General features: G+C 33.2%; 1 pseudogene; it reads right to left on the bottom strand.

Annotated features, from left to right (window-relative positions):
• The window catches only part of LOC140512358 (lysine-specific histone demethylase 1A-like), a 75,033-nt pseudogene that overhangs the window by 4,986 nt on the left and 43,879 nt on the right, over positions 1-26,168 (bottom strand).

Raw genomic sequence — 26,168 nt, 5'->3', positions numbered from 1 at the left:
TCTCAACATGTCTTGTGAATTCCAATTTCTGGATTTTGTTCAACTCACCATTAACCTCCTCTTCCTGTCCAAATCCATTTTTTTCTTCAGATTATAAATTTTCTGTACTGCCTCTATTAACTACTGAAGCAAAAACTCCAGACTCCAATAACTTTCACTGACTCCTTTAGACTTGTTAACTTCCTTTTATTGTTGGTTATCTTTGAAATTTATGAACTTATTGCCTATCCATCTATAAATGTAAGTTTCTTCAGAGAAACATCCTTGTCTCATTATATAGAATTTTTTCATAACATAAAGTCTAATGGAAAAATGCATATAATAAGTTCTCAGTCACCCTTAATCAATTTTTTTAACTTGATATTCCATATAGACTATAAAAACATGACCTGTCTTGCCTGATGTTGTGCTAAGTGTATTTTTCTGCTACTACTTGTGGTTCATAGGCACCATATATGTCTGGAAAGAGGCATTGGGAATAAGGAAGTAATTATAAATCAGTTTCTGTAGTACTTTACATTTTTTTTCAAAGCATCTTCCTTTTAACCACATGAATGATAATCTATGCTCTTCTTCTCTTGAGTATATTATTTTAGCAAAAGTAGTTTGTTACTCATAGCCACAGTGACTAAACTCTTCCTATGACCTAGTTAGACTAGATTTGGGGAATCAAAGAAAGAAATCAATTAATATACTGTCTAATTTAGACATTTACTTTAAAATCTTTCATTTTTATTTGTTGAAAGTAGAATACCATTATTCTATTTTAAAAGATTATGGCTATATCCTTGCATTCATAACTTGATACATTTTCTTAACAAACCTAATTGGTCATGTTTCCATTTGAATAACCAATTTAATATAGGTATTCACATTCTTTGAGATGAGAATAATGATAAACAAAGATGTATGATTCATTATTAGTATTATTATTACTACTGACACTAAAAAATACATCTTTTAGTTTGCCTATATTTAAGGAAGAATAAACTTATCAAGAGTGAACATGTACTTTTTTCATCTTTTAATGTGGACTAATAAATGCATTTAATATCTATGATTAAAATGCATGAGTTCCCTTATGATTAAATCATTCCTGGTAATAGCTAGGTTCAAATTCTAATTATTTTAACTACTTGCTTAAAATGTTGGGTTTGTATTCTATTCTCATATGCCTCTTCATCAGAGTTCACCAGAAAAAAAAAAAAACACCATTATTTGATCTACAAGGGATTTTCTGAAGGGACTTTGGCTCCATCTTGTGGTTCTCCTAATTTCTAATAAATTTCCTCCACATGTATGCCTGGTTGAAAAACATTTTGCTAAAATATAAAGTCAAAACATGTATGATAAGGTCTTTTTATGTTTATTCAGTTTTTAATAGAGATAAACGTTGTCATATTATATGAAGAGTGCATAAATTAAATTGTATATACTTTAATGGAATTGTTAACATTGAAATATTGACATTCATCAAAAATTTTCTAGATACATGGCCACACAAGGAGTGTTAATGATTATTGACCATTCAGAAGTAATGATTCCTACCGTCATGGAGCTTATATTCTAGCCAAACATAATTGCGGGACAAACTCACTAGCCAATTTGAATAATCTTTGTACTGTCAGTCTTAATTGATTAAATGTGTTAGCTTTTCAATTGGAATAAGATGCTATAAAATTGCTATACTAAGGCAAGCAATTTCAGTTCTTTTCCCTATTTTAATGGAACCTAAAAAGTAATGTAGCATAGTGGATTAGAGGAACTCAGAGGCAGGACTATTTGATTTCAATTCCTGCTTTAAGCATTTTCTAGCAAAGTGAGATTCAGCAATTAATTGAACCACTTCCAGGCTTAGTTAGAAATGGAGAATAACATCGACCTGACACTCTTACGGCATCAAGGTTGTACTGTGGATAGAATGCCTGACCTGAATTTAGGAAGGCTCATCTTCCTGAGTTCAAATCTGGCCTTAGACTCTTTATTATCTGTGTAATCCTGGGCAAGTCATTTAAGCCTGTTCTCCTCAGTGTCTTCATCTGTACAATGAGCTGGAGAAGGAAATGGCAAACTACTCCAGTATCTTTGTGAAGAAAATCCCAAAATGATTTACAAAGGGCCAGACTTGACTGAAATAACTCACTAACAACAAAAACATGAAATTGTTACTGTAAGATTCAAATGACACAACTTTATTTAAGGTGTTTTACAAGCCTTGTTCAGTAACATTCATTATATAGATGCCTGCATAGGGAATATATAATCTATAGGTATGGATTTAGATTAAATTCAAAATATTAGTTTCTTAATGATCACATTTCCTCAACTGAAATGAACAGAATAATCAGTTTCTTCTACATTTTGATACTTCATTAAAGTGTGATCTCATTATTTTCAGGATTCTGTCTACTGTAGCAAGCAGATTGGAACCCAAACCAGGCTTACTGTTTTGTGTCATATCCTTCTATATATCCCCTAAGAGAGCTTATTCATAGTACCTGAGGCTTTGCACTGGGACAAAAGTTCTTAAGCTGTTTGTTGTTGTTGCTGTTTGTTTCATTAGTCACTTTGGCAATCTAGTAGCCTTTGGAACTCTTCTCAGGCTAGTATTTTAAATGAATAAAACAAAACCCCCTGATATGAAAAAGACAACAATCATTTCAAAATATTGTTATTTACCTATCATCTATCAATCTATCTTTAAATCCCAGATACCAATCTAAGAACCCTTAAAAATTTCTATCCTTTAATATTTCACAAAACTCAGGGACCATATAAGCTATCTATTGATTGTATCTCGAATTTTAGAAATAACCAGACCCCCTCTTTTTTAATCAACCATGTTCTTCAAAATCCCTTTTTTGGCACCTTCTAAATGCAAGCCTTCCTACACCCACCACATGTCTTTCTATTGCCTTATTGTTCAGCTACATTTTAAATTATTCTAAAATTGTGGTGTTCTGTATCTTATGTCCATATTGGATCACTTAGATAATAGTGATCAATCCTTTTCCTATTTAAAATTTCTTCATGGGGACTATGGTACAAACCCATTTCTAATGTAAATATCTCTCTGTCTTATACTTTATTTAATTATAATAATCAGAATTTCATTGAACAAAGTTAATTCCTGGTCAGATCTGAAGATCAGTTGTACAATTCTAAAATTTGCTTGGACTTTAGATTAGAGGAATGACTTTATATTTTACTCTAGAGAGTGATTTAAAAAAAAATAAATACAGTAATGATAGTTCAATTTTATATCTTCCTCACCTCTTAACCAATAATGTGACTGTGAAGATGTTATAAATATTGTTTATTAATTTACTCCTTTTTTGCCTTGTAAAATTTTCATAAGTTATCGTCAACATTTTTGTTGATAATTCCATGAAGAATATATAGAAGAGACCTAAGTAGATATTTGGATTGATTGATGATAATCTTTATTTGACTCTTTTTTTCAAAGAAAATATGAGTATTTCCAAACATTTGCATTCATTTTTAGTCTTACTTCTTTGAGATATCTTGAAAATTCATACCTGAGTTAAAATACTTTTACTTTCAAGGAGAATTTCTTCTATATGTATTGTTCCTGTTCAGGTATATTTCCCAACTTCATATTAGGTATCAAATGTGAGATGTGAGGTACCAAATGTCATGGTTTCACTCTGATCATTGTGGAAAATGAAATGTCTCAGAAGTAATGGAAGTCTGTGCAACTGGAGAGTTAAACATAGAACTAAGGTATAAAATCATAAAAAAAAAAAAAAAAACTTCATAACTACCAGGAATTTCATTAATATTAAAAAAGTTTGAGTTAGGGTAAACCAATCAATTTCCTAGGGAAAAAAAGCATAGCATAAGAACTAACTAAATAATTCTTAATATACTTGTTTTATTAAAGTAAAATATGAAAATTCTCAAATGTTTTATATGATTTATGACAATTCCAAAAAAATCTGATTTGTTTTACTCCTGCTTGGCTCTTCTTTTTCCCATTTAACTTTTTCATCATTTTGTTTTGTTTTTGGCAAAGATGTTAGAGTGTTTTACCATTTCCTTCTACATTTCATTTTACAGATGAAGAAACAGGCAAGTAGGATTAGATGACTTGCCCAGTGTTGCACAAGCTAGTAAGTATCTGAAGCCAGATTTGAACTCAGGAAGATGAGTCTTCCTGACTCCAGGCCTGGCACTTTATCTACTATGAGACTTATAAATTGTTATAGAATAAAATTCAACCCACAAACAAAAACAGGGGAATTGAGACTTCTGGGAGCCGAGACAAGAAGACATAGTAAGCAGTAAATTGCTATAACTCTCCAATACTCACCCCCAAACCATAAAATAGAGAACCCCCAAATATGATAGAACAGCAAAACCAACAAAAAGATAGGGTGAAACAAGAATTTAATCCAAGAAATGTGGAAGATAGGCAAGAAAGACCCATCTCATTAGAGTGAAAGGGGAGTACAGTCTAATCACTACAGAAAGCCCGCAGTCAGGCCCACCTCACTAAACCAGAGGGTATTCCTGAGCCCCAGTGTGATAGAGCAGGCAAACATGAATCCCCATGTGTCTTAGAATTGCCAGGGGAACTGACAGAATCCACCTCTGAGAACTACTAAATGCTACAGCACAGCCCCAGGCAAACAGGTATCCTACAGTGGCCAGAAATCCACGTGCTTCAGCACAGCTCTGGAGAAACAGGCATCCTCCAGAAACCAGTCCTCCATGTGCTTCATTGCAGCCCCTGGCAAACAGGTAGAGACCAATCTTATGGGTGCATAAGCAAATAGGCTGCCACCAGATAATACTGGCCTCATTAGACTGCAGTGTAGCCCTGGGCAAATAGACAACCTCGAGAGGCCAAGCTCACATGTGCATCAGTGTACTCTTGGGAAATGCAGAACCACCCCATTGGGCTTCTGCACATGCCAGACCCCACTACTAGGACCTCAGCTCAGTAGCAGTTACATTGTCAGAATCCCATGACCTCCAGTAGTACCAGCCTACCCCATTCCTAACCCTCAGCGCAGCACCAGACATGAGGGTGTCCTGTGGGCCTCAGGGCAACATCAGTGCAGTACCAGACAAACAGACAGAGCTTATACCAACAAGCAAAAGAAGCCTGAGGGCACCCTTTTACCCTGGTAGCATAGTTCAAATTAGAAAGAAAGGAAAAAGGCAAAAAAATGAGCAAAAAACAATAACAATAAAATCTGAACATGGAGAGTTATTAGGGTGATGGAAGATCAAGACACAAGCTTAGAAGAGGACAACAATGTCAAAACAACTATGAGCAAAACTGTAAAGAAAAATGGGAAGTGGTTTCATTCCTAGAAAGAGCTCATAGAAAAGCTCAAAAGGGAACTTAAAAATCATTTAAGAGAGATAGAAGGAAAAGTGGGAAGATGAATGAGAATGATTCAAGAGGACTGTGAAAAAAAAGAATAAATTGCTTGGAAAATTCTTTTAAAATTAGAATTGACCAAATGCATAGGAAGACACAAATATCTCCTGAACAAAACAACTCCACAAAGAGTGCAATTGGCCAAATGGAAAAGAAAGAACAAAAGGTAATTGAGGATATCAATAACTTAAAAGTTATAATTGGGCAAGTGGAATCTAATGACTCTGAGAGATTAAGAATCAATCAAACAAATTCAAAAGAGTGGGAAAAAAGAAGAAAATGTAAAATACCTCAAGGGAAAAACAGCTGACCTAGAAAATAGATCCAGAAGAGAAAATATGAGAATCATTGGACCATCAGAAAGTCATAATCTAAAGGATGACCTGAATAGCATACTTCAAGAAATTATCAAGGATAACTGCCATTATGTCCTGGAACCAGGTGGCAAAATAGGCATTGAAAGAATCTACCAATCACCTCAAAAAAGAGATCCAAAAATAAAAACCCCAAGTAATATTACCCAAAAATAAAAACATATTTCAGAATAATCAGTTGAAGGAAAGGTAAAAGTGGCCCAAAAGAAACATTTCAAATATTAGGGAGCCACAATCAGGATCACATGAGATATGGAAGCTGAAACATTAAAGTATCTGAGGTCATGAAACATGTTATTCTAGAAGGCAAAGAAGCCAGGACTATAACCGAAAATCACTTACCCAGGAAAATTAAACATAATACACCAAGAAGAAAATGGTCATTTAATGGAAGAGAAGGATTTTAAGTCTTCCTAAGAAAACCAGAACTAAACAGGAAATTTGACCTCCAATATCAAATCTCAAGAGAAGGATAAAAATGTAAAAGAAAACAGAAGGGATTCAATAGAGCTAAATTATTTACATCCTTTATGGGAAGATGGTACTTGTAACTCTTAAAAATTGTATCAGTAATGGTACAGATAAAAGGAATATACATAGATAGAGGGTATGGGTATAAGGTGAATTTGAAGAAATGGCATAAAACAATAAGAGATGAGAACAGAGGAATACAATGGGTACAAAAGGAAGGGAAGTTAGAAAGGGGTAAGTTATCCCACAGGAAGAGGAAAGGAAGACTTATTATAGTTGAGGGGAAGATGGGAGGGGGTTGATGGACATTACTTGAACCTTAATTTCATCAGTATTGACTCAAAGAGAGAATAATATGCATACCTTTTTGAATATAGAAATCTATCATACCTGACAGGAAAATAGGACGGAAGCAGATTAATTAATGGGGGATTGGGAACTAAAAGAAGGGAGGATAGAGCAGAGGAGGTGGTAGACTGAAACAAAATACTGGTGAGGAGGGAAAGGGTGAATGGAGAGGAATTACAGGAGGAAGAATAGGATGGAAGGAAATGTGAATGGGATTAACTCTCCCTACTCATTGCTACAGCTAGCATTTCTAATACAATATTGAATAACAGTGATGATAATAGACATCCTTATTTCACCCCTGATCTTACTGAAAATGCATCTAGCTTGTCCTCATTGCATATAATGCTTCCTGATGGTTTTAGGTAGATACTGCTTATCATTTTATGGAAAGTTCCATTTATTCCTATGCTTTCCAGTGTTTTCAGTAGGAATGTGTGTTGTATTTTGTCAAAGGCTTTTTCTGAATCTATTGAGATCATCATGTGATTTCTGTTAGTTTTGTTGTTGATATGAACAGTAATGCTAATAGCTTTTCTAATATTGAACCAACCCTGCTTTCATGGAATAAATTGTACCTGGTCATAATATATTGTTCTTGTGATCAGTTGCTATATTTTTTTTTTGATAAAATCTTATTTAAATTTTGGTCTATAATTGTCTTTCTCTGTTTAGGCACTTTCTGGTTTAGGTATCAGAACTATATTTGTATCATAAAAAGAATTTGGTAGTAATCCTTCTTTAGCAATTTTCCGAAACAGTCTATATTGTATTGGAATTAATTGTTCTTTAAATGTTTGATAGAATTCACTTGTAAATCCAACTGGCCCTGGAGATTTTTTCCTAAGGAGTTCATTTAGGGTTTGTTCAATTTCCTTTTCTGAGATGGGGTTGTTTAAGTACTCAAATTCTTCTTCTGTTAATCTGGGCAATTTATATTTTTTAAAGTAATCATCCATTTCATTTAGATTATTGAATTATGGGGATGCAGTTGGTCAAAATAACTTCTAATTACTGTTATAATTTCCTCATCATTGGTGGTTAGTTCACCCTTTTCATTTTTGATATTGGTAATTTAGTTTTCTTCTTTCTTCTTTTTAATCAAATTGACTGAAAGTTTACCAATTTTATTGTTTTTTTTCATAAAAATAACTTTTAGTTTTAGTTATTAGTTCAAAAGTTTTCTTAATTTCAATTTTATTAGTTTATACTTTGGTTTTCAGTATTTCTAATTTTAGTACTTTCTTGGGGATTTTCAATTTGCTCTTTTTCTAGCTTTTTCAGCTGCCTGCCCAAGTCATTGATCTCCTCTTTCTCCATTTTGTTCATGTAGGTATTCAAAGATGTAAAACTTCCCCTAAGAACTGCTTTTGCAGTGTCCTATAAGATTTGGTAGGTTGTCTCATTATTGTCATTCTGTTGAATGAAGTTGTTGATTGCTTCTATAATTTGTTGTTTAACCCACTCCTTCGTTAGGATTAGATTATTTAGTTTCCAATTAGTTTTTGGTTTATGTTTTGATGGTCTTTGATTACATATAAGTTTTATTGCATTATGAACTGAGAAGGATGCATTGACTGTCTCTGCCTTTCTGCACGGGATTGTGAAGATTTTACAGCCTAGTACATGGTCAGTTTTTGTATATGTACCTGGTACCACTTAGAAAAAGGTATATTCCTTTCTATCCCCATTCAATTTTCTCCAGAGATCTATCATACCTACCTTATCCAGAGTTATATTCACCTCCTTACCTTCTTTCCTGTTTGTGTTGAGGTTGTATTTATCAAGTTTAGAGAGGGGGAGGTTGAGGTTCCCCACTAGTATAGTTTTGCTGCCCATTTCTTCCTGTAACTCCCTTAACTTCTCCTTTAAGAATGCTATACCACTTGGAGTATATATGTTTAGTAATGAAATTGCTTCGTTGTCTGTGGTGCCTTTTAGGAGGATATAGTTTCCTTCATTATCTCTTTTGATTAGTTTTGTTTCTGCTTTTTCTTTGACTGAAATTAGGATTACTACCTCTGATTTTTTTTTACATCAGCTGATGCACAAAATATTCTGCTCCAACCTTTTACCTTTACCCTGAGTGTATCCTCCTGTAAAATGTGTTTCTTGTAAACAGCATATGGTTGGATTATGGCTTTTAATTCATTCTGCTATCTGTCTCCATCTTATGGGAGAGTTCATCCCAATCACATTCACACTTATTGTTACTATGTCTTTCCCACCATTCCCTTTCCCTCGTTTATGCTTTTAGTTCTCCCTTCTCCCTTCCCCTCCACAATAAAGTTTTAATTTTTGACCACAACCTCCCTCAGTCTTCCCTCCCTTCCTTCAGCTTCCTTCCCTTTTAATCCCCTTTTCCCTTACTACTTCTTCCCTCCCTTTTAGTCTCCCCTCCTTTTTCTTTCCCCCTTTCCCTTCTACTGCCTATAGAGCTAATTATATTTCTATACTTAACTGAGTTTGTTGTACCCTCCTTGAATCCAATCATATGAGAGTACCTCTCAAACAATACTCATCTCACTCCCCCACTTCCCTCTACTATAATATATGTTTGTGCCTCTTTCCGTGATGGGAATTCATTTTTGTCTGACTCCTCCTTTCCACATATCCCATTACCAGTCCTTTGCACCCTTAAATCACATTTGTTATCATCACTCATTTAATTTATACCCACTCCCTCTATCTATCTATCTATCTATCTATCTATCTATCTATCTATCTATCTATCTATCTATCTATCCATCCATCTATCCATCTATCTATCTATCTATCTATCTATCTATCTATCTATCTATCTATCTATCTATCATCTATTTATCTATCATCTCTCTATCTATATGTATCCCTTTTACATTTCATAATAAATATATAATATATAATTCTCAAGACTAACAAATATCATCTTCCTTTATAGAGATGTAAACAGTTTGCACATATTGTGTAACAAGTTGTTTTTTTTTTTCCCCATTTACCCTGAGACCTGCTACTGAGTTCTGGTCTTTTTATCAGAAAGATCTGGAAATCCCTTATTTCATTGAATATCCATCTTCTTGTCTGAAATATTATGCTTAACTTTTCGGGGTAATTAATCCTTCTTTGTAGTCTCAGCTCCTTTGCCTTACAGAATATTGTATTCCAATTCCTTTGGTCTATTAATATAGAAGTTGTAAGGTCCTGTGTGATCCTGACTGTAGCTCTTCAATATCTGAATTGTTTGCTTCTGGCTGCCTACAGTATTTTCTCCTTCCTTTGATAGTTCTGGAATTTGGCAGCAATATTCTTTAGTGTTTTTAGTTTGGGGTTCCTCTCAGGAGGTGAATGGTGAATTCTTTCAATGACTATTTTGCCCTCTGCATCTAGGCCTTCTGGGCAATTTTACCCCTTCTGCTGCTCCCACTCTTCCAGGTTTTTTCCTGGGGAGATATTCTCTGGTCTCGTCAAGGTCAACAAGGGGAGGGAGATAGCAATTACTGATCACTCTGCCATCTTGTCTCCTGGAACCAGAAACTGCCTAACATTTTCAAAAGAGGGGATGGAAGTAAAAGAGACAAAATTGGAACTCAAAATCTTCTAAAAGTGAATGCTAAAATTTTTCTTGATATGTACTTCGGGAAAAAATAAAATATTATCTTAAACAATTGTTTATAAACAGACTGTAACATGTAAGAAGCATATACTGAGTTATGAATCTTTTAATATATTTAATTCCCCTAATTATTTATTATGATGGCAATCAAATTAGGATGTTTCACTGTTTTTGTTTTATTAAAGTGCCTCTGATTGACTAATGTGAATAAAGAAGATCTTTCCCACCCACTGATGGGCCTGTTCTTGTGGGAAGCTTGATTAGGGAAGTTATTTTGTAGGAGTGTCCCAAGTACCTTTTGCTTTTTCTATTGAGACACTGGGTCAGAGCTTTATGCCCTTTGGCTCTAAAAAATTTGTAAATACTCACTGGGGCTTTGTTTTTGTAAGAAGGTTTGAATGCCAGACAAGAACTCTGGTAAGTCACTTTAAGGAGCTCCTCAGCTTTGAAAACCTAGATGTCAGTGCTTCCCTCTCTGGTAACCATGATCAGACAGTTGTACCTGTCTGTTGAATTTTGTTCAGGCAGAGGAAGCCATATCTGTTTATTACTTTGGTGCTTACCAACTGGAAGTATTTTTTTGGCCAGATAAGGAATCTGGGAAGTTACTAAAGGAGCTCCCTGGTCTTGAAAACCCAGATCTTGGTGCTTCTGTCTCTGGAAACTATGGTCAGAAAATTGGGTTTCATCTGTCTGTTGAATTCATGCAGAGGAAGCCATATCTGTTGATTTTTAATGTCTCTGTATTTTCTTTGAGGTTCAGGGTGCTGACTTCCCTGAATAGGTGAATATTATATGTGCTTGGTTAAAGAAATGATACATGTGCTTGATTAAAGTAAATGTTAGCCCTCAAAAGCTGTCTTTCCTTTTATGAATGCAGATGTAATAACCAGTGATAGCAGGCTCCCTGTGTATGTTGGGGTGCTTACTGTTGCATTTGTTAAAACAATTTTTATCATTTTTTAAAGTTTTGAGTATCAAATTATATCCCTCCCTCTTCCTGTCTCCCCCCACCTCAAAACAGTAAGCAATCAGATATGGTTTACACATGTGCAGTCAAGTAAAATACTTTCATATTATTAACTTTGCTCTGCAAAGTGATTGTTTCACTTCACAAGATTATGGATCTTTTGAATAAAAAAAAATCAGCAGCTTGCAGAGGTATAGCATGCATTACCTCTATCTCTACAAGGAAGGCCTTAAGGAATGGCCTGTCATTGTCCTATAAGATCCTTGAAAAATTACTAGTTCCTTATTTCTGTTGCCCTCCAGACCCTTGACACTATCATCTGACTTATTGATTTAACCTTAGGACCTTGTCATCAATACCATAAATGCATCCTTTGGACTTGACCTGTAAAGGTGAAATTGCTATATTGTTCATCAGAGTGTGAACTTCTTAAAAACAAAAACTATCTTATTTTTCTATTTGACTTGTGTCCCCAGAATTATCACAGTGCTTAGCACATATTAAATGTTTAGTAATTTTGTGTAATTCATTCATTCATTCATTCACTTAGTGCATGATCTTAGGAAATTTTTTTCCCCAAGGTGCTGTTTCCTCATCTGTTAAATAAATATAATGATGTTTTATCTTTCTCTTTGTTCTCACAGTATGAGTAACTCCCACTCAAAAAACAATACTCTATAAAGTCTTTTCTGTTAACCCCTTGAAGTTAAAAATGTTTTATTTTCTGGAATTCAGATAGAAGTTTGTGCATACCACTCATCTACTACTTTTACATAATTTTGTATTATTGTTAATCTGAATATGTGTCATTACCACAAATGACTGAAAAGACAGAAAATAAAATCAATGGGATTCATGAGCGAAGGTTAGCTTCACTATGACTGTTTTGTTACCAACTTGATATTGTGAGAAACTGTTTTTGAGAAAAGGATTATATTTATGTTACCCAGATGGGAAAGACAAAAAAAGAAAAGACATCCTTGTTGTTTGAGAATATAGCTCCATTCTTAAAATAAATGAACAGATATAACACAGAACAATGATATGAACCAAGAAAATTTAATCTTTTCTTCCTAATCATTTATTTGAGCATTTATAATACAAAGATAATAGAAGAGATAGATTGAATTCGCTGCTTTTTTTAAAATTGATAAGTTTCTGGAATATGTGGCAAGACTAATTTGACTTTGATATGAAAGAAACTTTTCCCAGCTTTCAATTAAATATGACAGAGCAAATATTACTTTCATCTTAGTTTGGATCAGTGTTGTTCATGTTTCACAGCACATATTACTTCTTGAGAAAATTAATTCTACTAGGTGTAAGTTTTAAGGATGAACACAATTCCATTAATTTTTGCCATTATTCTTTCTCTGCCTTAAATTTTGGGGTAACTGAACAGTGTCACATATTTCTTTTTTAGCACTTTATTTTAAACTTAAACACTAAAACTTAAATATTCAATAAGAAAAGAAAAAGAAACTTATTATAAGCAACTACCTAAATTTAAATACAAAATAAGAAAATAAAAAAAAATTGCCATGAGTAGAGCAGAATATGAGAGGATACAAAATATGCAGCAGCAAATTTCCATTTCAATAAAGCCTATATAATAAATATTACCCGTTACGCTCAGATCTGTCCATCTTTGCTTCCTTGTTAGCTTTCTTTTGTTCTTTGCTGAGTACATTTTACATTTTTCTTTTTTCTCTCTTTCTCCTCCCTCCCCCAAGAAGGCTACAATTGGACATTTGTATATATTTATATCGATCTGTATACATATGTGTATGTATATATGTATGAATATGTATATGTACACACAAAATATACATAAATATGTAAACATATATATGTATATCACTTAGATATACATACATTTAGATATCTATAATCATACTCATGTATAAACATTTACATTCATACACATCTATGTAAGACCATACTATATATTTTTGTCCTCTGTTTCTCTGAGTTTGGATAACATCTTCCTTTGTAAGTCCAAGACTGTCTATATTTTTCTAAGTTGAACAGCTCTTCATTTCCTACACCACAACAATGTTCCAATATACCAACCTTATGCTGTGTAGTTATTTTAAATAGTTAAAAACAATATTGATTAATATGGCTGACACATAGGGTAATTTCCCTATTTTTGTCTTTTGATTACATCTATTTTAGTTTTAACTTTGTCTGAGATTATGGCTACTACTCATGTTTTTTTCTAATAAATTCTACTCCTGATCTTTATTTTGTGTTTATATGTATCCCTTTTGTCTTATCCCTTCTGACTCTTCTACTTTACTTCTACCTGCTACCTTGCTCTCCTATTACTTATCCTGCCCTCTCTACAAAGATCCCTCCCTTATCCTCTCTCTCCACTCTTTCCCCTTACCCTATTGTATCAATCTGAATTAAGAAGACTTCCATAGACTTCAAATATACATGTCTTTCCCTCTTTACTCCATTCCCATTAGTCTAGACACACTTTTATGGCACCCTCCCCTCATATTCTATTCCCTTACCCTCTTATGTCTTTATAAATTTTAGACTTTTATTCCCTTCTGAATGTATAGTGTGATCTATCTTTAACCCAGATCTATTAACAGTAGGGTTCTCTCCAAAAATCCCTCCCCTATCCTCTCCCCCTTCCCTATTGCTTTACCCTTTTATTTCTTTCTGAATTTAGAAGACTTATATCCTTGTAGATATTGTTCCCTCTTTAACCCATTTCTGATGAGACTAGTATTCCAGAACTATCAGCCCTCCTTCCCTATATAATTCCTCTGGTCAGCTCTTCCTTTTGCACCTCATTTGTATAACAGAATTATTCTTTACTTTAATCTTTTCCTAAATGGTGTTATTTTTTAGAATCACATCATACACAGGTCTAACCCAAATCTTTCTTTCAAACTACACAATTTCTAATAACAATTTTTGTCATACATTTTACATTTAGTGATACAAACAAGTAAAGTCTGTCCTTTATGGAGTCCCTCATAATTAGTCTTTGATGTGTCCCTCATATTTCTCTTAGATCTTTATGTCAAATTTTCTATTAAGTTCAGTTTTTGTTTTTAAAAAATCTTGCAAATCTGGAAATTCATTGAATTTCCTGTTTTTCCCCATTCAAAATTATGTTTAGCTTTGCTGGGTAATGTATTTTTTACCACAACTCCAGTTCTTTTGATTTTCAATACACAGAATTCAAAGACATGTGGTCTTCTTTTGCTGCTACTGCTAGGTTTTGTGTCATTCTAACTATGGTTCCATCATATCTGAATTGCTTTTTTCTTGTTACTTATGGTATTTTTTTTTCCTTGAGCTGAGGTCTCAGAATTTGATTATAATATTCTTGTAGATTTTCCTCATAGGATCTCTCTCAGGTGATCACTAGGGTTTTTTGTTTGTTTTTCTATTTCTACTTTCCCCTCTTGTTCTAACACTTCAGGACATTTTTCTTTAACTGTTTCTTGTATTATTGTATCAATTCTTTTTTGTCATAGCTTTCAGGCAATCCAATTATTTTCATGTTTTCTCTTCTTGATCTGTTCTCTAGATCAGTTATTTTTTTCTTATGATATGTTTCACATTCTCTTCTAATTTTTCATTCTTTATATTTTCTTTTATTATTTCTTGGTCTCTTACAACTGCTGGCTTCCACTTCCCCAATTCTAATTTTCAAACAGTTATTTTCCTCCCTAAGAGTCTGGATTTCCTTTTCTAGTTGGTTGACTTTCTTTTCATAATCTTCTTGTTTTTGTTGGATTGTTCTTATTTTTATAATTTTTTTCATCAATCTCTCTTACTTGTTTTTTAGTCTTTTAAAAATTCTTCTATGAATTCTTTTTGGATAGGTGGCCATTTGATGTTACTTTGTGGGGAAGAAGAATGTCTTTTTTTCATTTCAATATCATCCTCTGAGTATTAACCCCAGTTTTCCCTATTCCTATAGTAACTTTCAATAGTTACATTCTTTCTCCTTTGCACAATCTCTCTCTCTCTCTCTCTCTCTCTCTCTCTCTCTCTCTCTCTCTCTCTCTCTCTCTCTGCCTCCCTCTCTGTCTATCTCTCTGTCTCTATCTCTCTCTCCCTCTCTGTCTCTCTTTGTCTTTCTTTATCTAACTGCTTAATTGTAATCACCACTAGTTCTATGTATGAGGCATAGTGCCTCTGGTCCCACATCCTCCTTTAGTTTTTGCCACTGGCCTGAAAATAAAACCAAGAACTCTGTCCTCCTGCCCACAGACAGCAGTATCCCTGCCCCACTGCTTCTGCACTCCATGGGAATGTGATAGTTCTTTCTTACTCAAGGCTGTCTTGACAGCACAGCTGGGCCTGCTGACCCTGAAAAGCTTACCTCAATCTTCCCCTGCTCAGACACCCCAATCCCTACCTTGTTTTGGGAGTCAAAATTCCTGTGACTGGGGCTGAGGATATCTCCCAACCCAGTAAGTCCTAAAGCTTTCTTCTTAATATTCCAGAGGAGCTAGCCTGGAGGAATTTATACTTCAGAGGGACCAAATTTCAGTCTTGGAATTTAATAAATATTTCAGGGGCTATGGAGAAAAAGAAACAGTAGTAGACCTACAAATTTATTCAATTATTCTATAAACAAGTTGTAATTATGCCAACAAAGTCACTGAAGTATCTATATTTTTTCACCTAACTATACTCTTTATAGTCACATTCTAGAAGGAAATTAAACAAATAAATGAAGGTCCCAGATACATCAAAATAATAGGCTTTGGTAGCAATTTGAAATAAGAAAACAAATAAGTATCAAATGAGAGATGTTTAAGGAATAGCAGTGGTTTGAATGCAATAGAAATGGCAATTACAATGAATTCAGAGTTGCCTGTAAAGACATATGAAATTATTCAAAGTGAAAAAAAAATTTAATCAAAAGACAATACGCATGATTTCAACAGCGAAAAGGAGAGGGCGGAACATTGAAACTGAAAACTGTGTAATTATTATGACCAAGCTTGATCCCAGACAAGAGTTCAGAAAAAAAAATGCACCAATTCTTCTTTGCAGAATAATATGGAATATTGTATTTTCTATCTGAGACAATTGATGTGTTAGTTGTCATTCCCCAACTAATAAATGGTAAAAGGATATGAACAGACTGTTTTGGGAAGAAGAAATCAAAGCTATCAATAGTCACATGAAAAATGTTTTAAATCGTTATTGATTAGATAAATGCAGAAGCAAATAATGGTAAGTACCACTTCATGCCTGTAAGATCGTCTAACATGACAGAAAAGGAAAATGGCAAATGGTGGAGGGTATGGGGAAAATGGAGACAATCATAAACTGGTGGTAGAATTGTGAACTAATCCAACCATTGTGAAGAATAAAATAGAACTAAGTCCAAAAGATGATAAAATTATATAAAAAAAATCTTTTGACCCAGCAATACCAGTGCTATGTCAGTATACCAAAGAGATAAAAGGGAAAAAGACCTATTTGTACAAAAATACTTACAGCAATTCTTTTTGTGGTGACCAAGAATTGAAAATTGAGGGGATGTCCATCAATTAGGATATGACTCACCTTGTGGCATATGATTGTGATGGAATGTTATTGTTCTACAAGAAATGATGAGTAGACTAGTTTCAGGAAAAAAAAAAACTGGGAAAACTTGTATGAACTGAAGCAAAAGAAAGTAAGCAGAACCAAGAGAATATTTGACATAAGAACAGCAATATCGTAAAAATGATGAATTAGGAAAGACTGTTATTCTGACAAAACCAATGATCCAAGATAATTCCCAAGGACCCATAATGAAAAATGTTACTCCTTTTAAGGAAGAGAATTGATGAACTCTGAGTTCAGACTGAAGAATACTTTTAAATTTTACTTTATTTTTTGTGTCTGTTTTTTTTTTTAATGGGGGATACGGAAATATGTGTTGCATGACTTTACACATATAATCAATTTATTGCATGTTTTCCAAAATGATAATAGAGGGCTAAGAGGAAGGCAGAGAATTTGAAATTCAAAATTTAAAAAAATAATAATTTTAAGATTTTTGTATATGTAAAAATGAAATATGTAATGAAGTAATTTAAAAATACAATGAAAGGCAAAAAGAATAAAGCTCTTTCAATCTTTCAGTCAACAGATGTTCATTATGGAATTATAATATGTCAGAATAAAAAGAATGTTCGAAAAAATTGTCATGGGCATCCATTTTGGTTTTTGGTTCAAAAATTTCTTAAACATGAACACCTTCCCCTGATGAAACTTCTGAAAGAGAAAATTCCCTTTAACCATGAAGATTTATACTTTTTTCCTGTAATTTTACTATTAGAGTATTTGCTATAGCATAGAGAGGGTAAGTGACTTTCCTAAGCTCAAACAGCAACTATATGTCAAAAAAGGGAAATTTGAATGTACACCTGCCTTTTTTAGAGGGTGAAAGTCTACTGTAGCAGTCTTTCAACAATTTGAATACTTAATCATTCAAAATATGCATGTTAATTGAAAGTGACAACTTAAGATCAAAACTAAATTTTATGAACGTATTGGTAGAAAACAGTACGCCAAGTAATTTTAAAATAACTTTTCATCTGGTTTGCTTACTTTTCCTTTCACATTTAATTGGATTCATTTAAAGTAACACCTTTAAGTTTATAGATTTCAGAGAAGACACCAACCTTCATTGTTAAAGGGAATTTCTTATTCCAGAAATTCACAATACCTAGGAAATCATACATTCAATTCTGAAATAAAACAATAAAATTAAATTAAATTTTGAAAACTTGAATGAAATATTTCGTTTCATCTTTTCCTGAATATGTTTTCCACTTTAAATATTTTGCTATTACATTCAGATTCCTCAGTTTTACTAATAGAGAAATATACTAGGTCTTGGACAACTTTGGGATTTATGTTTTGCAATATACCTTCCATATTATTATAGATGATACTGAAGTTTTTAAAATGTATATGATCAGTATTTAAGAGGATCCTTAATTATATTCAATAATATAGAATACATCACCATGCAACAAAATCTTCAAAGTTCATTTCAGAACCATTAGTTCATAAGAATCAAGCAATTTTCCTTGACACATCAATGAGCACAACATCTAGTTAAAATGACTTTCTCATTATTTGTGGTACAAATTTCCCCCTTTCTGGCTAATGATGTCTATCACTGACACTCTGTGTGAGGGCAGATTTATTTTTAATAATGTAAACTCCATCCTTATTAAGAAATGATCTATCATTTCATATTCTTTCTATTAAAAAACACGTTTCTTAACTCTTAAGTACATAAATGATGTTATCACATTAAACTACATACACACATATTTACTATATTCTTTTTGATACCCAGCATTCACATAATGTTCACAGGACTCCAGTCATCTCTTATTTAATAAATACTTTTCAATTCTTATACCATGCAGCTAATAATATACGCTTTTCCCCACAGCTTAGAAATGCAACTTGCATTTATTGTTGAGGAAAAGTATATTGATGTTGATGATAATTAAGATGATTCAACAATTTTGTAAGGAAAAAAGGTATAGAAAGTTTAATATAAACATTAATGAGAATTTCAAAGCATGTGAAAGAAACATTTAGTAGTCAATAATCAAATCACTGAACTTAGAAATTCACACACACATTTTTTGGTTTAATTGGAAAAATTCTTTACATAAACTTTTTCTGATTAGAGAAATATACAAAAATATAGATGATGCCATAAGTCTTTTAACTCTAGGTTCTCCAGAAATTCATTTAGCTTCTATTGCTTATCTATCTGTTAGATTTATTCAGAACTGGTAGAAGAATATTGATTCATCAGCCTATGTCTTCGGGCCAACTCTCCTTTGAGAAGCTAAAAATCAACTTACCTCACTTGAGTGCTATGCAGCTACACAAACACACACACACACACACACACACACACACACATATTGTCTGGTACTGGTGACTGTCCTACTTCTTCTGTTCCTTAATTCTCTGGGCTTTTTCAGGGTGTGCAAAACTTGCCTTTCCCAGCACCAGAAATTCAGATCTTTCTAGAGCTAGTATTTCTGTGTTCTGCTCCAGGCAGACTTTTGTTCCAGAATAGTCATGGTCAAACGTATTTTTCAGGACTGAGCATCTTCCATAGGCTGGGGCTGGGATCTCTATGATGCTCTAAAGAAGAAGTAGGTGCAGCGTATAGGGATGGGTTTTCATGTAAGCCTGATTTGTGTCCTTGGGTCTTTTAGTGTAGCCTATCATGTAGCATGGGAGTTGAGGGTATCTAAGTGAGATCAGGGATAGTGAACATTTGTTCTTGGAGTTATTATTATTTTTTTATTGTAGGTGACATAAACAGCTGCCATTATGTTATCTTTGATATATAATTTCTGTTTTTGAGAGATTTGAGTAGCAATAGGGATTAGAGAAAAATATACATTAAAACATCCTTTCCATGTGACTCAGAATCTTACTTTAAGTATTTACAAAAATCTCATATTTTGCCAGAAGTTTTCCCTTATGTTTCTAATTCTAGTGCTGTCCCAGTGTTAATTATTTACATTCAACTGTTTATATTTCTTCTTTTCTATTTATTTTTTGCATGTTGTCTCCTCCACTAGATCTTAAGCTCATTGAGGGCAGTGAATTTGGAGTTATATTTTGCATCTTTTTGGTAAATCTCCAGAATGAAGCACTGTATCTGGCAAATAGTATGTGACTAATAAATGTTTATTGATTGATCAAACAATTATGTGCATATTTGTGTTTTAGCTAAAATCTACCTGAAAAAATCAATGTATATTTCAAATACATAAGTTTCATAAATATGCACAATGACTTTCAAAGTAAGATCTGGAGAATTGTGAACTTTTGGATTTAACCTCCAATACACATTACTGTCAAAGACAGATAACCTTAAATTCAGGAAAAAATGTGGAATATGTACAAAGAGAGCCTTAGAACCCTCAAAGAGGCTCATTAATGTATTTCAAGATGCTACTTGGTCAAAGTATGTGTTCCACGTGGTTACAAGGATCTGTAAATCTTTTATCTCTCTCTTTGCAGGAAAACAGTCATTCCAAATGAATAAATTCCTCTGATGCCACATAAAGCTTTACATGATTTAAAATGTGAAAATATCATGTAAAATACAAAAGGAACAACATACAAATGAACAATCAGTTTAGCTGTTTACACACATCTCTCAAATGACCATTTGATAGGCAAGTGATAGGCAAGATGCCAATCTGCAAGAATAGTCCCTAGCAAAAACTTCGTTCTTATTATTGTGCTAACAAATGCAAATCAAAAGGGGGAGTCAGGAAAAGCTTTTTCTATCCCCCCCCCAGGCATTTATATTATCAGCATGAGAAGTATCCTATCCTTCATATATGCTACTTCACTACAATACTGACTTAAAAACAAAGACTTGCATATATTATGAAATGCAAAATGGATAATTTTGATTACTCTTCATTAGAAAGTTTTTGCATAAACAAAGTCAATGTAACAAAGATTAAAAGGAAAGCAGAAATCTGGGGGGGGGACTTAAGAGACGATGTTTCTGGTAAAGACCTCATTTCTAAAATATATATAGAATTGAGTCAAATTTATAAGAATACAACTCATTCTCCAATTGGTAAATGGTTAGAGGATATAAACAGGAAATTTTCATGTGAAGAAATTAAGGCTATTGATATTAATATAAAAAATGCACTAACTCTGAGATGCTGCATCACACCTATCAGATTGGCTAACATGACAAACCAGGAAAATGATCAATTATTTCAAACATGTGGGACAATTGGAACATCAATGCATTATTGTTGGTGGATTTGTAAGCTGATCTAACTATTCTGGAGAGCAATTTAGAACTATGCCTAAAAGCTCTAAGACTGTGCATACACTTTGATCCAAAAATGCCACTATGAGATCTGTGTCCAAAAGAGAACATGAGAAAGGGAAAAGGAGCCACATGTATAAAAATATTTATAGCAGCACTTCTATGGTGACAAAGAATTAGAAATCAAGGGGATGCTCATCAATTGGGGAATGGCTGAACAAGTTCTGGTATATGAAAGTAATGGAACATTATTTTGCTGCACAAAATCATCAGCAGGCAGACTTCACAAAAACCTGGAAAGTCATATATATCAGATTGCTTGCTATTTTGAGGAAGGACAAAGAAAAAAAATGCAATGAAAAATTTACAAAAAATGTATGTTGAAAACTATCTTTACATGTAATTAGAAAAACAAATACTATTAAGAAAAAAACAAAACAAAACACAATCTTCACTTTTTTCCTTTATGAGAAGATATGGCCGATTAACAGATTTGTTCTGAAAACAAGCTTGCTTCTCTAAATCATTTGTTGCAATATTAAGACGACATCTTCTAGTGTTCAATAATGCTTGACAGATGAAGTAGAAAAATTATTTGGTTCATGAAGTTTTCAGTATAGTAATCAATTTCTAATGTTGGTAAAGACAAAAAAGTACAAGTTGTAAGTTTTTCTCTATTAAGTGATAAATTATTTAGGTGGGAATGGATAGACTAAAATTCATCTTGATTCATTTTGATAGAGAAATTTAAAATAATAAATTAGGTTTTGTTTCTAATTAACAAGAAAAAGCCAATACGAGTAAAATAAATTTTAGAACACTAAGAGCAAAATAAGTAATAACATATATTTATACTTCTGTTAATACACAACTTATTAGAAACTGTTAGGAAGATACACAAAACAGAGGAAATAACTAGATATGGTGAAAAAAGAAAAAAGAATATGCAGAGAAAGAGGTTCAGAAACATGGGAAAATGCATACACTCTTAAAAAGTCAAGTGAGAGGAAAGATAGGAGACAGGAGCAAGAAAATTATATTCTGATGTGAGCATATTCATTGAAGGTAAAATATTCATGACTTGATACTCACCTAGACTTGTCAAACTTTACTTCTTTCTTCTAAATATCCATTGAAACTCTGAGTAGGCATCCAACCGTTTTAATTTTTTCTTCTTGAATTGTCTTTGCTAAGCCCAAATTTTTATACTATTGTAAAGTAATTATTTATTTTCAATTTTTAAAGTTCATTTATTTTTAGTTTTCAACATTCACTTCCATAAATTTTAAATTTTCATTCCATTCCTTGTCCTCCCCCTCCCAAAGGTGGCATGCAGTCTGATATAGACTCTACATATACATCTCTATTAAACATATTTTCACATTAGTCATGTGGTAAAGAAGAAAGAAAACCAATGGGAGGAACCATGAGAAAAGAAGAACAAAACAAAAGAAAACAAAACAAGAAAATAGTCTGCTTCACTCTGTATTCAGACTCCATAGTTCATTCTCTGAATGTGGGTGGCATTTTCTATCATGAGTTCTTTGGAATTGTTCAAGCCCTTGTATTACTGAAAAAGGCTAAGTCTATCACAGTTAATCTTCATACACTGTGGTTGTTACTGTTTACAATGTTCTCCTGGTTCTGCTCATTTCACTCAGCATCAGTTCATATAAGTCTATCCAGTTGTTTCTGAAGTCCACCAGATCGTCATTGCTTATAGCAAAATATATTCCATGACATTGATATGTTGCAACCTATTCAGCCATTCCTCAATTGATGGGCATCCTCTCAATTTCTCAGTCGTGGCCATTCCAAAAAGAGTTGCTATAAATATTTTTGTACATGAGGGTCCTTTTCTCATTTTTATTATCTCTTGGGGATACAGCCCTAGAAATGGTATTTCTGGGTCAAAGGGTAGGCACATTTTTGTAACTCTTTGGTCATAGTTCCAAATTGTTTTCCAGAATGGTTAGATCAGTTCACAACTCCATCAACAATGAATGAGTGTTTCAACTTTCCCACATCTCCTCCAGTTTTTATGATTTTCCAGTTTTGTTATGTTAGCTGATCTGATAGATGTGATGTGGTACCTGCGATTTGTTTTGATTTGCATGTTTCTAATCAACAGTAATCTAGAACGTTTTTTCATATGACTATAGATAACTTAATTTCTTCTACTGAAAACTTCTAGTTCACATGCTTTTACCATTTATCAGTTGGGGAATGACTTGTATTCTTGTAAATTTCACACAGTTCACTATATATAGTTAAGAAATGAGGCCTTAATGAGAGACATTAGTTGTAAAAATTCTTTTCCAGGTTTCTGCTTCCCTCCTAATTTGGTTGCATTGGCTTTTTTTGTGTAAAATCTTTTCAATTTAATGTTATCAAAATTATGCAACTTGCATTTCATAATGTTCTTTATTGTTTGGTTATAAATTCCCCCATTCTCCATAAATCTGAAAGACAAACTATTCCTTGCTACCCTAATTTGTTTATAGTATTTGGATTTTATTTTGGCATGTGTTGTTAGACGTTGGTCTATGCTCAGTTTCTTCCATGCTATTTTCCAGTTTTCTTAGCAGTTTTTGTCAAATAATGAGTTCTTATCCCAGAAGCTGTGGTACTTGAGTGTATCAAACAGTAGATTGCTACAATCATTGACTACTGTATCTTGTGTACCTGAACTCTTCTACTTATCTACTCCTCTATTTCTCAGCCAGCAACAAGTAATTTTGATTACTGATACTTTATAATACAATTTAAGATTTGGTATGGCTAGCCCACCTTCCATAGCATTTCTTTGCATTGATTACCTTGATATTTTGGATCTTATTTTTTCAGATGAAATTTAGTATTATTTTTTCTAAGGATATAATTTTTTTGGTAGCATGATTGATATGGCACTGAATAAGTAAATTACTTTAGATAGAATTGTCATTTTTATTATGTTGGCTCAGTCTATGCATGAACAACAGATGTTTTTCCATTTATTTAGATTTGACTTTATTTGTGCTAAAAATATTTTGTAATTGTATTCGTATAGTTACTGGGTATCTTTTGGTAAGTAAACTCCTAAATATTTTATAATATTTACAGTAACTTTAAATGGAATTTCCCTTTTATTTTGCTGTTGGATTTTGTTAGTAATATATTAAAATGCTAATGATTAATGTGGATTTATTTCATATTCTGAAACTGCTAGAGTTGTTTATTATTGCAAGCAGTTTTTTTACTTGATTCTCTAGGATTCTCCAAGTATATCATCATATAGTCTTCAAAGCATGATGAGTTAGTTTCTTCTTTGCCTATTCTAATTCTTCCCATTTGTCTTTCTTATTTCTAAAGCTAGTTTCTAGTACCATGTTGAATAACAGTGGTCATAATGGAAATCCTTGTTTTGCCACCAGTCTTATTGGAAATGCACCTAGATTATCTCCATTAAAGATAATGTTTGCTAATGGTTTTAGGTAGATATACCTATCATTGAGGAAAGCTCCATTTATTTCTATTCTTTCTATTTTTTTTAATAAGAATAGATTTTCTATTTTGTCAAAATCTTTTTCTGCATCTATTGAGATAATCATATGATTTCTGTTAGTTTTGTTGTGGATCATATATATTGCTCATATGTTTAGTAGTGATATTTCTTTATTGTCTCTGGTCCTTTTGAGCAGGATATAGTTTCCTTCCATATGTCTTTTCTTTGGATCTATTTTTGCTTTTGCTTTGTCTGAGATTAGGATTGCTACCACTGCTTTATTTTTTAAATTTTGGCTGAAGCCAAATATATTGTGCTCTGGCCTTTTACCTTTACTCTGTGTGTATCCTCTTGTTTCAAATGTTTCTTGTAAACAACATGTGCCAGGATTGTTGTTTTTTTTTTCAAATCCATACTGCTCTCCACTTCCCTTTTAAGGGAGAATTCATGCCATTCACATTCACAGTTATAATTCTATCTGCATTTTTTCTCCATCCTACTCTCCTATTTATACTTTTATTTCTCTCTTTTCCCTTTCTCCCCTTCAAAAGAGGTTTTTGACCACCACCTCTCTCAATCTTCCCCTTTCCCTTTTCCCTTATTACTTCATCCCTTCCTTCTAGCCACCTCCTCCCTTTTCATTCCCCTTTCTCTTCCTACTGCATGTAGGGCAAGCTAGATTTCTATACTTACCTGAACTTGTTATTCCCTCCTTAAAGCAAATCCAATGAGAGTAATATCTGAACAATGCTCATCTCCCCCTCCCTTCTTTCCCTCTAATGTTTTTGTGCCTCTTCATGTGCTTTAATTTACCCTTTTCTGCCTCCTCCTTTACTCTTCTCCCATTACAATCTCTTTTCACCTCTTGATTAATTTTTTAAAGCATCACTTCAGGTAATTTATACCTACAACCTCTATCTGTGTATATCCCTTTTAAATGTCATAATAAAATGCAGTTCTCAAGGTTTACAGGCATATCATCTTCCCATGTACGGATGTAAACCGTTTGCCCATATTGAACAACATAGGTTTTTTTTTTTCTTTTTTTTCCCTTTTACCTTTTTATGCCTCTCTTGAGCCTTGTATATAAAGATCAAATTTTCTGTTGAGTTCTGTTCTTTTCATTGGGAAGGTCTGGAAGTCCCTTATTTCATTGAATTTTCATATCCTTGCCTGAAAGATCATGCTCAATTTTTCTGGGTAGTTGATCTTTGGTTGTGATCCAAGCTCCTTTGCCTTAAGGAATATCATATTTGTTGCCCTCTGATTTTTAAATGTAGAAGCTGCTAGGTCCTGTGTGATCCTGACTGTAGTTCCACAATACTTGAATTATTTATTTCTGTCTGCTAGCAGTATTTTTTCCTTGACCTCTTAATTCTCGAATTTAGCCACAGTTCTCCTTTGCATTTTCATTTAATATTTATTAAGCTCCTACTCTCTGCTGAATATTTTGCTAAATGAGTTCCTACGCTAAGTGCTAAGGTTAAATGACTTGCCCTGGACAACATAGCAAGAAGGATGTGAGATAAAATTCAAACTAAGTCTTTCTTACTCCAAGTCCAGTGCTCAATTTAATAAATTACCTAGTTTTGTCTTTTATCTTGATTGTTAGGCAAATCAATCAGAGGAATACTATAAAAATTAATGGAATTATATCATCTCAGTATTGAAAGGGGCCTCAGATGCC

This window comes from Notamacropus eugenii, chromosome 6 (genome assembly GCF_028372415.1).
Source record: "Notamacropus eugenii isolate mMacEug1 chromosome 6, mMacEug1.pri_v2, whole genome shotgun sequence".
Taxonomy (NCBI): Eukaryota; Metazoa; Chordata; class Mammalia; order Diprotodontia; family Macropodidae; genus Notamacropus; species Notamacropus eugenii.
Note: the sequence above shows the minus strand (reverse complement) of the source record. Positions and strands in the feature narration are given on the sequence as shown.